Raw genomic sequence first — 14733 nt, forward strand, 5'->3', positions numbered from 1 at the left:
GGTAATATATATCCTCTGACTTTGTTCTTTTTCATAATTGTTTCGGCTATTCTAGTTCCTTTGCCTTTCTGCTTGCTGATACATACAAAAAAGGCTCACTGAGATTTTGATTATGATGGCCTTTATATCTCTATATAAATATATATAAATAAAAATTAGGGGGGATTGATATTAACAATGAGTTTTCCACATGTAGATCCTGCACATATTTTGCTAGATTTATACCTAAGTACTCCTTTCTTCCGGGGGTTGGGGCAGGTGTTACTGTAAATGTTTTTTTAAAATTTCAAATTCCAATTGTTCATTACTAGTATATTGGAATATAATTGACTATTGTATATTCACCTTGAATATTACACTTACCGGTTCTAGTATTTAATTTCAACTTTTAACTTGCCACAGTCTACCTTCAAATAATATTTACACTATGTCATGTGTAGAATGGACTTTACAAGAGTATATACTTCATTTCTCTCATTGTGGTCTTTTGTCATACATTTTATATCCGTATATGTTGTAAACCTCACAGCACATTGTTACTATTTTTTACTTTAAACAATCTCATTTTAAAAAATAAACTCTTTTTGATGTATAATTTACATATACCGGCATACCTTGGAGATATTGGGAGTTTGGTTTGGTTCCATACCACTGTAAGAAAGCAAATATTGCAGTACAGTGAGTCACACAATTTTTTTGGTCTCCTGGTCCATATAAAAGTTATGTTTACACTATACTGTTGTCTCTTAAGTGTGTAACAACATTACATCTAAAAGAAGTGTATACCTTAATTGAAAAGCAATATTTTATTGCTAAAAAAAGTGTCAGCATTTTTTAGCAATAAAATATTGCTAAGCACATGCTGTTGGAAAACTGGTGCTGATAGACTTGCCACAAACCTTCAATTTGCAAAAATTTGCAATAAAGTGAAGTGCAATAAAGTGAGGGATGCCTGTTTGTAATTTCACTCATTTTATGTATTTGATGTGTTTAGACACATGCATATACTATGTGATCTTTTGAGACTGGCTTCATTCACTCAGCATGTGTTCGCGATTGACCCATGTGTTACGTCAGTAGTTCATTCCTTTTGATTGCTAAATAGTATTCCATTGTATAGATGTATCACAGTTTGTTTATCCATTTATTCATTGAGGGATTATTTGGGTTATTTCCAATTTTCACTGATTATGAATAAAGCTGCTATAAACATTCATGTATAGGTTTTGGTATGAGCATAACTTTAAACTTCTCTGGGTTATATATTTAGGAGTGTGATTGCTGAGTCATGTGGTAAATGTATGTTTAACTTTATATTTAACTGCCAATCTGTGTTCTGGAGTGACTGTAATATTTTGCATTCTCACCAGCAATGTATGAGAGTTCCACTTGTTCTGCATCCTCATTAACACTTGGTATTGTCACTTTTTGAAAATTTTAACTATTCATATAGATAATATAGTGGTACCTCATTATGGTTTTAACTGATTTCTGTAGCTTTATAATAGGTCTTAAAGTTAGGACATGTGGGCCGGGCATGGTGGCTTACATCTGTAATCCCAGCGCTTTGAGAGGCAGAGACTGGTGGATCACTTGAGGTCAGGAGTTCAAGACCAGCCTGGACAACATGGTAAAACCCCATTTCTACTAAAAGTACAAAAATTAGCCGGGCGTGGTGTTGGGCGCCTGTAATTCCAGCTACTTGGGAGGCCGAGGCAGGAGAATTGGTTGAACCCCAGAGGTGGAGGTTGCAGTGAGCCGAAGTTGCCCCATTGCACTCCAGCCTGGGCAACAGAGTGAAACTCTGTTAGGACATGTGAATTCTCTAGCCTTACTATTTTTCAAAATTGTTTTGCTTATTCTAGTTTATTTGCCTTTCCATATACATTTTACAGTCATCTGTAGCTACAAAAAAATCCTGCTGGAATTTTGACTGAAATTTCATTAAATCTGTACATCACTTGGGAGACTTCTCATCTTAATGCTATTGAGTCTCCCAATTTCATGAACACAGTATCTTCTCTGCACTTATTTAGGACTATTTAGGACTTCTTTGACTCTTTTCACCAGGGTTTTGTAGTTCTTCTAGCATATACAGATTCTGTTGCACATATTTTGTTATATATTTCATATTTTTGGAGCTATTGTAAATGATAAAAAATTTTTCTTCCAATTGTTCATTGTTAGTTTATAGAAATGTAATTTATTTTTGTATGCTGACTTTGTAGCATATGTCCTTGCTAAACTCAGTTACTAGTTACAGGAGGGTATTTGGGGATAGATTTCTTAGGTCAGTTGTGTTTTAAGGAGACTTTCAAAATTGAGAAAAATGTCTTATAATTACCCATGAGCTACCATTTCAGGTACTCTTTATTTTGTTGTGTAGATCAGTATTTCCATTTGGTATAATTTTCCTTCTGCCTGAGAATTTCCTTTAACATTTCTTAGACTGTAGGTCTTCTGGTGATGAATTCTTTCAGCCTTTGTATATCTGAAAAAGTATACTTTCATCTTCATTTATGGAAGATTTTTTGCTGGGTATAGAATTGTAGGTTATATGGTGTCAGTTGGCATTTAGAAAGAAAAAAATAGGATTGTAGGTTGACAGAGTCGCCTTCCCCTCCCATTTATTAACTATAAGGGTATTGTTCCATTGTATTTCAGCTTGTATTGGTTCCTCCAAGAAGTTTTCCCATACATGTGCTGTAGCCTGAAAAGTTTCTTTAGGCAGTAAGCTTGGGGTAATTTTAGAGCTCACATTCATTATTTTCTGTTTATTGTCATGTGTTCTGATATTCAATGTCTAAAATTCTTTGTTTCACGTTTCTTTAGTTATTTAATTGTTATATTCAGGAGTAAATTTGGTCCCTTTTACTGCACCTTGGCCTGAAGCAGAAGTCCAAAGACTTAAGAAGTTTTAATCTCATAATGCCTTATAGAGTGGATGATTGAGATGCCAAGAATATCACTTCAGTAATTCAAATGTATGCCTTGTATGGAGAATGTTGGGTTTAAGGTTTTTTCTGACACTAGTGGGTTGGTATTTATTTCACTGGTTTAAAATAAAAAATTTGAATACGAGCTTAGACATTCAAGCTAAGTTGAAATGGTATTTTGGATGGTCAAATTTCATATTTTATATGAAAGTATTTGAGTATTTAGTGTGATAAATTATGAGTAGTTATGACAGTTTTCCTTTAAATTCAGATTTTTGGCAAAATGTGATTTTAGGACTGGTTTTTCAGATGAGCTTTTTCAAATTAGTGGAGCACATTGTTAAAACAGCCACTAATAATGAGAGATACTTAAATTTGCCCAATACCGTATTACCTTTACCCTTTCACTTCCTAAATGAAAAACCTTCCTAGTCATATTGGAAAAATTTATAGCTGTGATAGACTGGAGCAGGGCTACCACCTAGTGGTTGAAACAGACACGGGCCCTTATGGAGCATCTGAATGCATAATGCAACTATTTGTCCTTTGATCTTTTATTATGAAGAATTTGTGTTTTGCTTTGTTATTCATTCTTGCCATTTGTGGATCACAGTGGCAGATCAGATTTTCTTTTCTTTCGAGATGAAGTCTTGCTTTGTCGCCCAGACTGGAGTGCAGTGGCACGATCTTGGCTCACTGCAACCTCTGCCTCCCAAGTGATTATCCTGCCTCGGTCTCCTGAGTAGCTGGGATTACAGGTGCACACCACCATTCCTGGCTCATTTTTGTATTTTTAGTAGAGATAGGGTTTCACCATGTTGGCCAGGCTGGTCTCGAACTCCTGACCTCAAGTGATCTGCCCGCCTCAGCCTCCTAGAGTGTTGGGATTACAGGTGTGAACCACTGCACCTGGCCCAGATTTTCCTCATTAGTATTTTTAAAAACAAATTTGATTTTTAGGAGTTCCTTATATATTCTAAATATGAATGCTTTGTCACTACATGTGTTGAAAGTATATTTTCTCAGTTGTGGCTTGCCTTTATACTTATTTTTTTTTTATAAACATAAGTTCTGAGCATTGAGGTAGTTGAATTAATGTATCAGCCTTTTTTAATGACTTGTACTTTTTGTCTAATTTTAAAGAAATCCCACGCTATCCTAATGTCAAAGCCATTTTTCCGTGTTTTCTTCTTAAGGATTTATATAGTTTCACATTAGGGCCTTTAATAGGGTTTTTTATATGTAGATATAGGAGTCCACTTTATTTTTTTTTCTCCCGTTAGAAATAACTTGCAGGCTTGCCACCACTTTTTTGTTAGGTTATTGTTTGCCAGTTGCGTTACCAGGTTTCCACACATACAAGTTCTGTTTCTGAGCTCTTTATTGCTAAATATATGTATTCATGCATCAGCTCTCTTGATTTCTGTATCTTTATTGTGACTCATGGTATCTGGCACAATGCCAACTTTCTTTTGATTATGTTTGTAGTATTTTTCTGTTTTTTTTCTTTAAGTCTTTCTATGTTATATTTTACGTGTGTCTAAATTGCATAAATCTGGATTTAAAAATTTTGTTGAAAGCCATTTTCGTAGCATATTTATTCCATTTACATTTGTTGTGATTAAAATATTGCATTAAATAATAAATATTCATTTAAATATATCTACATATTGATTACCTTCTTTGCTCTGCCCTACCCACCATCTCCCCACCAGATATACTGAGTTTTTGAATATAAAGACTTTTGCGGGGGGGAACTGTAGGATTTCTTTTAGGCCAGGAATGTGATAGTACTGTGTTTGATTTTGGCCTGTACTTTGGATTGTTATTAGTTGAAGACCATCTGTAGTTAAATTCTCGTCTGAAGTTTGTGTTCTACCCAGGTCAGATGAATTCAGGCTTATGGTTGTGTAAATAATCAGAATTTTTTTTTTTTTTTGAGTGTCTCCCAGGCTGGAGTGCAGTGGCGTGATCTTGGCTCACTGCAAGCTCCGCCTCCCGGATCCATGCCATTTTCCTGCCTCAGCCTCTAGAGTAGCTGGGACTACAGGCGCCTGCCACCACGCCTGACTAATTGTTTTGTATTTTTAGTAGAGACAGGGTTTCACCGTGTTAGCCAGGATGGTCTCGATCTCCTGACCTCATGATCTGCCCACCTTGGCCTCCCAAAGTGCTGGGATTACAGGTGTGAGCTACCGCGCCCAGCCAATACTCAGATTTTCTTTTCCACTCATTGCCATCATGGATTGGCAGTTTTCTTTGTCCTTCAAGAACAGTTTTAAAATAACATTTAAAAAATTGGTTTATTATTACATTTTAGTTTTTACTTAGATTGAAGGTGTTCGCTCATTGAGGCTCAGTGTTCTGAGCGGTTATCTTATTTGACTCTTCTTCTTAGGTGGCTTTCAGGCCTTGTGTTCTGTCCCCCAAATAAGACCCTAGAACCCAACACAGGCTTTCAGAATGTCATACAAAAAGTCACTTTGATATTCTGTCTGTCTCCACTTCTATTAGTTCTGGTTCCCCTGACTGCCCCCAAAGTCCATTCTTTGTAGAGCTTAAGAACTTAAGAACTTTGTGTTGGTCGCCTGCCATTGTGTTTAATCTGACATCTTTAGTTTTCAGCACAAGGTTTCAGTGGTTGTCCTGAAGTGGAAGCCCTTCCCAACTCTTCATTTTATGGCTTACATGGAAGATTGATAGTACCAATTACTGAGAGAATTTCTTGAGGGCTCTTAAGATTGGTACATATACAAGGGCTCTGTTTGAAAGACTTTGGCTGCCCTGGCGTCCTGGCTGTTTTATGCCTGGTAGCTCTAGCGGTTAAAAGCTCTCCCTGTCTTGCCACTCCTATTACCCATTACCAGTACATTTGTTGGAGAACTTTGGTTGTAGAATATAAATCCCAGAAACAGAGCTGTGTGTGCATGGTTAAGTTTTTTAGTTCATGAGAGAAGGGGGAAATTAAAGATCTTGACTCATACCTGGCCAGTACAACATTGCACAGGGAAGAAAAATGCAATTAGGTGCTTGCTTTACAGTAGAAGAAAATATTGGTAAGTGTTTTACATCGGGTCAGATTCTGGGGATTTTCTAATTCTGAGCCGAACTTATGTACTGTGAAGGAAATGGTGGGTGGTTTTCAGAAAATAGGGAAACTTTTACATCAAAAACTCTGTAAAGAAGTCAAAGATAAATGTAATCTGGGAAAAAATATTCTGTAACATTATATATAGAAATCCTTTATATATAAATAGCACCTGACAGATCATTTAGGAAAAGAACTATTTATGATGTAGTATACTGAGAACTGTGCACAATGTATGGACAGGTTGATAATTCATGAAAGAAGTAATAAACTTAGCTAGTAAATATTAGGGAAAAAGTAATGAAAAAACTTGAAACCAGCACTGCTGGTGGAAGGTTATATTGGTTCAGCTTTGCTGGTTGGCTTATCAGAAGCTTAAATTGTGCTTTTAATTTGACTGTGAGGAACTTATCCTAATAATAGCAAAAACTTGGTTAACAGATACTCTTCAGTAGAAACAAATTATAGTTTAACTGTTCAATAAAATGCTATGCAGATGTTAAATTTGAGATCTATATGTTTTGACATGATAAACAATATATTAAATAAAAATTTTATAAAATTGCATATAAAGATTTGTACTAGGCTGGGTGCGGTGGCTCAGTTCTGTAATCCTAGCACTTTGGGAGGCCGAGGCAGGTAGATCACTTGAGTTCAGGAGTTCGAGAGACCAGCGTGGTGTACGTGGCAAAACCTTGTCTCTACAAAAAAAATACAAAAATTAGCTGGGCGTGTTGGTGCGTTCCTGTAGTTCCAGCTACTTGGGTAGCTGAGGCAGTGGATCGCTTGAGCCTGGGAGGTCCAGGCTGCAGTGAACATGATGGCGCGCCTCTGCACCCTAGCCTCGGTGACAAAGTGAGACCTTTCAAAAGAAAAAAACAAAAAGATTTTTACTCTTTGCATATATGCATAGAGAAAAGTCTGAAAGGGTATATTCGGGCCTATTAAAAAGCTTTTTTTTTAAGGCACTTATTTTGGGGGAGGGTCCTTTATCATGTTGCAGTTTCTCTAGATTTAAGGTTTTCCATATGTTCAAGAAATAAATCTAAGTGCCTACATTTTAGAAGTTGTAGAATTCAAGGCATATTTTCAATGGAGCTCATGCTCATAAACCCTATCTCTTCCACCTTTTCATGCAACCTGAAGTGCTTGCTTTTTCCTTTTTATGTGCATTTATTTAAAAATGTGTGTAAGGCAAAGGAATGCATACTTTGCTACCAAAGATATTAATTTGAACTACATATTTAACCAGGGTACAGCATGCAGAATAATGTAGTCTTTTACCTTCATAAAGATATGGTCTACATAATTTTGCTGCAGGCGGGCTTTCTTTATACATGTATCTTTTTGGAATTCTGAGTTAAATGTGTGCAGCTTAAATGACAGGCATAATGATTGCTGTAAGACTGTTTCTGTCAACCTCTAGGTAAATAATAGACCCTGTGGAGTAGCACAAGCAAATTAAATTAAAAAATAAAGGGTTATAATGCCAACTTTTTTTTTTTTTTTGAGATGGAGTCTCGCTCTGTCACCTAGGCTGGAATGCAGTGGCGCGATCTCTGCTCACTGCAAGCTCCGCCTCCCGGGTTCAGGCGATTCTTTTGCCTCTGCCTTCGAGTAGCTGGGACTACAGGCGCGTGCCACCACGCCTGGCTAATTTTTGTATTTTTAGTAGAGATGGGGTTTCACCATATTGGCCAGCCTGGTCTCGAACTCCTGACATCGTGATCCACCCGCCTCGGCCTCCCAAAGTGCTGGGATTACTTTACAGGCGTGAGCCACTGCGCCCGGCCTTGCCAACTTTTTCATATGGAAAATCACAGGATCATTCTGAAGTGAAATTATCTCTCATACTGCCCTTGGCCCCAAAATACAGTTTTTAAAAGATCATTTAAGGCTTAATTCGTTGCTTAATTTGAGTAAGGAGACTTTATAATGTACTTGAATGTATTCCATCTTTACAATGTTACATTTAGGATGCTACAAAAAAATTTGGAAAATAACTCAGCTGTTGTGTCAATACAGCTTCTTTTTATTTAATGTATACCCTGGGTGTGAGTGTGTGTGTGTGTGTGTCTGTGTGTGTGAATATAGAATCCATTAATTCATGTGGTTGCATGCATCTAAGATAAGTTTTGGAGTTAGTAGTAAACTAGCACCTTGTTGACTGTTGAGACAGTACAGCTTAGTTTGCTTTGTTGCAGCTGTATTTGTCATTTCTTTGCTGTGGGATATGATGAGGTTTCTCTTCAAATAATCTGATCAATCTTTTATTCTTTAATTCATAGTACCCTCCCTTCCCCCTTTTTCCTTTTTCTCCTTTTTTTTTTCCTTTTTGCCTTTGTTATAGATGCCCAGGCAACAGTATCAGGCGTTATCAGTACCAGCTCACATTCCTTTCCTTATTTGGAAAGAGGACTAACTTTCTACCTCATTACAGATACCTCTTCCCCTTTCCTCTCCACTTTCTTTTACGTGCCCATCTTATCTAAAAAAATTCAAATGTTCAGCCAACCGGGATTAGTTTAGATTGTATGACCCGACCCCGGCCAATGAGGAAAGGGTACAGGGGCAGGACTTGCATCAGGAATAAAGGCTCTCGTGCCCCTTTGTTCAGGTGTGCTCTCATGGTGTCTGGCCAAGGAGGCACCCCTCTGTGCAGAGGTAAAATTGCTTTGCTAAGAATCCTTTGTTCGAGTGTTCAATTTCCTTAGGATTTTGAGCGTTATTCCTAACATTTGCCAAAAATACTAAAGAGAGAAAAATCAGCAACACAAGGTAAACTAAGGAGTTGTCATTCTGAAGCTGCAAAAAGTGGGATAAAGCTGTTTAACATTTTCCAGATACATACCACACTTAGTCTGAACTGGTATATTATTTTATACATATACATATGTATATATGTAGTAGTGTTTTATTTTTCTGTCACAGGTGTCTTTTGAATATGGGAACTTAGTTTTTTTTGGTTGGGTTACTTTTGTTTTGGATATGTTTATGTCTGTTTATTTTTTATTTTTTGTTATAGTGATGATTGCTTTTTATAATGATTTAAAATAAAGAGGGGCGAAAAAATATGGTAGAGAACTGAGGCTAAGTCTGGGAATGGTTTGTGAGAGCTGGGAGTTGAAATTTTATGTGTTGCTTTTCTGCTTGGTGTGGAGTTGGGGAGGAGGAGCTAGTGTGTAGGAGAAAAAGCTGATTATGGAGAGGGTCGTTCTTGCACATGACTTTAGGTCCCTGGGCATGACCTGAGTCAACTACCTTACTGCTCAGAGGCTGTGAAGCCATACTGTTTGAATCTTTGCTAGTTTGTAGCTTTGTGACCATGAGCACAGGATTTACTTAGGCCTCAGTTTTCCTGTCAGTGAAGTAGGGTTAATTACTGTAATAGACCCCATTTCATAGTAATTGTGAGGATTAAAGAATAAGTATATGTAAGTTGCTTAGAATAGTGCTTGGTACATATCAAGAGCTCAAGTATTAGCTATCAACACTTTACTAAGTTTCTAGTTTGATTTCAATAGTGTAATTCTTTGAGAGTATTTTGCAATAGCAAAGTGTTTTAAATAGTTTATTTGAAAAGAATGGTTCTTAATGTGCCAGTGATGGTTTCTTGAATGTTGAATGATGCTTGTTTACTCATTAGCATTCAACACATCCCATGAATGCAGAGTAGTAGGCCCAAAGAGACAGAAAAATCTGGGATTCAGACTGGCATCTAACTTTCATTCTACTGACCTTTTTTTTTTTTTTTTTGAGACGGAGTTTTGCTCTCATTGCCCAGGCTGGAGTGCAGTGGCGCGATCTCGGCTCACTGGAACCTCCGCTTCCTAGGTTCGAGCGATTCTCCTGCCTCAGCCTCCTGAGTAGCTGGAATTACAGGCGCCCACCACCACGCCCAGCTAATTTTTTGTATTTTTAGTAGAGGCAGGTTTTCATCATGTTGGCCTGGTTGGTCTCAAACTCCTGACCTCAGGTGATCAACCCGCCTCGGCCTCCCAAAGTGCTGGGATTATAGGCGCGAGCCACCGCGTTCAACCCCTCTGCTGACTCTTTTGACAAAAGATGTGTATTAATTGAAAGTAGGAAATAGAGAGACAGACAGGGTAGAGTGACAAATGTTTAAGTTCCTTTATCATCTCTAAAATGTTAGATATGGGTGACGATTAAGTGGGTTTCTTTTTTTCTTCCCTCCATCCTTTTTGTGTGTGTTAATGATTATTTCATTAGGCAGTTGTTTTGTTGTTGTTGTTGTTGGTTTTGTTTTGAGACAGAGTCTCACTGCATTGCCCAGGCTGCAGTGGCGTGATCACAGCTCACCGCAGCCACCACCTCCTGGGCTTAAGTGATCCTACCACCTCTCAGCCTCCTGAGTAGCTGGGACCACAGGTGTGTGCCATCATGCCAGCATAATTTTTAAAAATGTTTTTGTAGAGATGGGAGTCTCCCTATGTTGCCCAGGCTGGTCTCCAGTAATCCCCCCACCTCAGCCTCCCGAAGTGCTGGGATTACAGGTATGAGCCATTGCACCGAGCTTTGTTTTTTTTTTTTTTTGTTTTTGTTCTTAAGCGAGGAAAGAGGGTTACACACACATCTGTCTCTTAAAGAATTCTCAAAAACAGTCAGTTCTGGGCTGCACTGGAACTCTACTGTTCCAGGAACATGGGCTTCCATTTCCTACTCTGGGGATCTCAGCTATGGCATCTACCTCTTAGTCCAGGAGAGTTACTGAAGTTCTTGCCATCTGGATGATTCTACCCAAGTAGGCAGAGGAGGGGTTGGAGTGGAGCCTGTCTTTCCCTTATATTCCATTGGGCAGAATTTAATGACCAAGCCACACCTACAAGAATGGCTGGGAATCTCAGCCTTCAGTCTGTGTAAAAATGTGCCAAATTAAATTTAGGGGTTCTATTAACAAAGAGGAGAAAGGGTATCTGAGACACCTAGAATCTGAAGCAAGTTACAAAACAGTATTTATAGAAATATTAATCAGGTAGGAAAAGTATATGTGCTTACATCTGCATGATATAATCTCTTTTTTCTTTTTCTTTACAATATAATCTTGAATATGTTAGAAATTTTAAATATTTGTTGCTCCTGGGAAAGGGAACTAGGCGGCTGGGGTCAGGACTAGGAGAGAGATTTTTTAGTATATATGCCTTTTTGAAGTGGTGATAAATAAATTTTCAAAAATAGTAAATGAAATTAAAAAGAAAAAGTCTGCAAGTTTGATATATAAGTTCAGGAGTAGATATGTCATTAAGAATCAGCAATACTTTATGCCTGTAATCCCAGCACTTCGGGAGGCCAAGGCGGGTGGATCGTTTGAGACCAGCCTGGCCAGCATGGTGAAACCCCATCTCTACAAAGAGTACAAGAATTAGCCAGGCGTGGTGGCGTGTGCCTGTAGTCCCAGCCACTTGAGGGGGTTGAAGTGGGAGGAGCACCTAAGCCTGGGAGGTCAAGGCTGCAGTGAGCTGTGATTGTGCCACTACACTCCAGCCTGGGTGACAGAGTGAGACCTTGCCTTAAAAAAAAAATAATAATAATACTTAAGATTATTTTAATTGTAACTCTTCCCTCATTAAAAAAAAAAGAGTATAATGTGTTGACGTTTCAAAAATGGTTTAGATTCAGGTAGTTTCAATCCTTTTAAATTCCTAAGCGTATTTATGGTGTTTTAAAAGCAGCCAGGCAAAGGCATTGCCGAATACCCACAAACAGGAAGAATTTCCTTCTGATTTACGACACATCTTTCTGGAAAGGATATCAAGTTTAATGATGCATACACTTTTAGGGATTTGTTGGGAACAGGTCAGAAGAATAGTAATATTATACATTAGATACTATGTCTCTTTATACGTAATGTAAAGTAAGAAAACACTCTAATAACTAAGTCGGTGGTGGTGATGGTAGTGGTGCAGTAGAGAAACATCTTTTCTTGATATTGTCTGGATTACTGCAACAAATTCTTTTACTGATCTGTGTCAGAAGTACCAGGGGTGATCTGCTATAGTTACATAGTTTGCCACCTCTTTAGGATGTCTGAATAACAAGCTGTTAAAAATGTAGGAAGTTAGTGGGATGAGAGTTTGATGTGGGGTTGGAGTAGAGTGGGCTTTGTGTTGGGGAACAGGGAAAGAAAAAATATGGATGTGTAGGCTGGGACTGGAGCCAAGTACTCACTGTTATAGGCAGTAGGAAATAATTGGAAGTTTAAGAGCTGGGAAGCATGACAATAAATAGCATTGCTGGAAGAGTGGGTTTTGTTTGTTTAGGGTATGAGTTGGGCTGTAGAAACAGACCAGTTAAGGAGCAACAAGTGGCAGTAACGGTGTAGTACGGGCATTCATTGGAATTTGCGGAAATAATAGGTAAAAAGAAAAAGGGGAATGGTTATGGGAGAAGTGTTAGGGAAGACTTAGCAGTAATCAATTAGATGTGTAGGCATAAAGAAATGATTTGACTAGGTGCTATTAATGAAAAGGAAACTTAGAGAATTTTTGAGCAGTGCAAGAAACTTAATTTTTACTTGGCGAATTTAAGATGATGTTGGGATGTCCAAGTGGAAAAAGTCTGATAAGTTGTTTAGAGTTAAAAGATTTCTTCTTCCTTCTTTGTCTTTCTTCTTATTCCCTCCCCACCCCTGCTTCTCTTGTGTAAACAGAAGTTTATAGTGCACAAAAGTGACTCTCGGGAAAGTATCTTTAGTTAAGGATCAAGATAGTAAGGTAGAATCAAGGAAGAAAGAGGAGTGAGGAAGGCAGATGGGTTAGAAAAGAGGATCCAGGAGAAAAAAAAAGATATACAGGAGAATAAAGGAGACAGGAACCAGTTTGTCTTCACTTTGGATACCTAGCAGCCAATAAAAGTGACCAGGATGGAGTAGGTGCTCATTGATGAGTGACTGGTATAATACTAAGTATTTTTAATTATCCACAGGTATTATCTAGTTTAGTACCTTAAAAAAAAAACTAGTGCAAAATATACATAACATGCAATTTACCATTGTAACCTTTTCAGATGTACTGTTCAGTAGTGTTAGTCTCCAGAACTCTTTTCATCTTGTAAAACTGAAACTTTATACCCATTAAACAACTGCTAATATTACAGTGATTTTAATAAAAATGCTTGCAATATTTATCCCCATTAGGTTAATATAAGGGTTTTTCTTTTTCCCTAAAATAGTCTTATTTTAAAACTGCGTTGTCTTGAGTAGTCTTTTATTGAGAAAGTTGTAAGCTTCTAAAAACCATAATTCTTTTTTAATTTTTAATTTTATCTTATTTTTTATTGTATAAATTTTACAGGGTTGTACTTAGAATCATAGAGTCCAAGGATATTTTTTTAAAAATGCAAATTAGAATTGTATCCAAAATAAGGTATCTCCTTTCTAACTCCCACTAAAATAGCTTAGTAATATATGCTTTAATTCTTTGTATTTATATGAACCAGTGATGGCCCATTTAATTTTTGGTGTGTTTAATTTTTCCTACCTTCTGAATGAGCTGAATTAAGTTATACTCATTCATTGGCACTATCCAAAGTGCAATTAGTTTTCTCATCTAAGTGACTACTTTTTAAATATTTAAGTAAAGCTTCAATCCTGTTTGATTTTCCTCAGTTAAACTTAGTTAAGGTAGTTTTCATATGACAGTTTCCACATCCTTTACCAAACTTGTAGCCCTCTTTGTGTTATCACCTGTTGAAATGTGCTATTCAGAACTGATAATGCTAGAGATCTGATCAGACTAGACCTTGGTGAGCTGATTATTGCTGTTGATGTGTATAATATAATTTATTAATTTGGGCCATGAATATTTTTTAAATTTCCTTCCGTTTCCTTTTCCTTTTCCTCTTCCTCTTCCTTTTCCTTTTCCTTTGACAGGGTCTTGCTCTGTCGCCCAGGCTGGAGTGCAGTGGTGCAATCATGGCTCATTGTAGCCTCATCTTCCCAGACCCAAGCCATCCTCCCGCTTCAAGCTTCCCACGTAGCTGGGATCACAGGCATGCACCACACCATGCCTGGGTAATTTTTTTTAATTTTTGTAGAGACGAGGCCTCGCTATGTTGCTTGGGCTGGTCTCGAACTCCTGGGCTCAAGGAATCCTCCTGCCTTTTGCTGGGATTATAGGCGTGCTGGGATTATAGGCGTGAGCCATCGTGCCTGGCCAAATAGCCATGTTTCATGGATGATACATTGACCTGTTGTCTGCTTAAATCCCTTAATCTATTTTAAGGAGTCTGCTGGTTGCTGGATGCTCAACCATTGTGTATGCGTATGGTTGGCTTTTAAAAATTACGGGCAGGGCTCATAATTGGTGGCTCACACCTGTAATCCCACTACTTTAGGAGGCTGAGGCGGGCGGATCACTTGAGGTCAGGAGTTCGAGACCAGCCTGGCCAACATGGTGAAACCCAGTCTCTACTAAAAATACAAAAATTAGCCGGGCATGGTGGTGGGTGCCTATAATTCCAGCTACCTGGGAGGCTGAGGCAGGAGAATCGCTTGAACGCGGGAGGCCGAGGTTGCAATGAGCTGAGACCACACCATTGCACTCCAGCCTGGGCAACAAGAGTGAAACCCCATCTCAAAAAAAATAAATAAATAAAAATAAAAATTATAGGCAGGACTGCATATTTGTTTTTATTATATTCAGCCTAAAAGTTTCACTCATTTAAAACCATTGGGGTATTAAAATCTGTATT

General features: G+C 37.9%; 1 protein-coding gene across 31 annotated transcripts in view; it reads left to right on the forward strand.

Annotated features, from left to right (window-relative positions):
- The window catches only part of KDM6A (lysine demethylase 6A), a 235034-nt gene that overhangs the window by 70250 nt on the left and 150051 nt on the right, over nt 1–14733 (forward strand). Inside the window, exon 1 of one of the 31 annotated variants that reach the window (XM_054676405.2) lies at nt 8624–8688. The exons of the other annotated variants lie outside the window; for them this stretch is intronic. The gene's annotated coding sequence lies outside the window, so the exon portion shown is untranslated. Of the gene's footprint in view, nt 1–8623; nt 8689–14733 lie in introns of those variants that run through there. 31 annotated transcript variants of the gene reach the window in all.

The sequence above is a fragment of the Pan troglodytes genome, chromosome X (genome assembly GCF_028858775.2).
Source record: "Pan troglodytes isolate AG18354 chromosome X, NHGRI_mPanTro3-v2.0_pri, whole genome shotgun sequence".
In the NCBI taxonomy this organism is placed as follows: Eukaryota; Metazoa; Chordata; class Mammalia; order Primates; family Hominidae; genus Pan; species Pan troglodytes.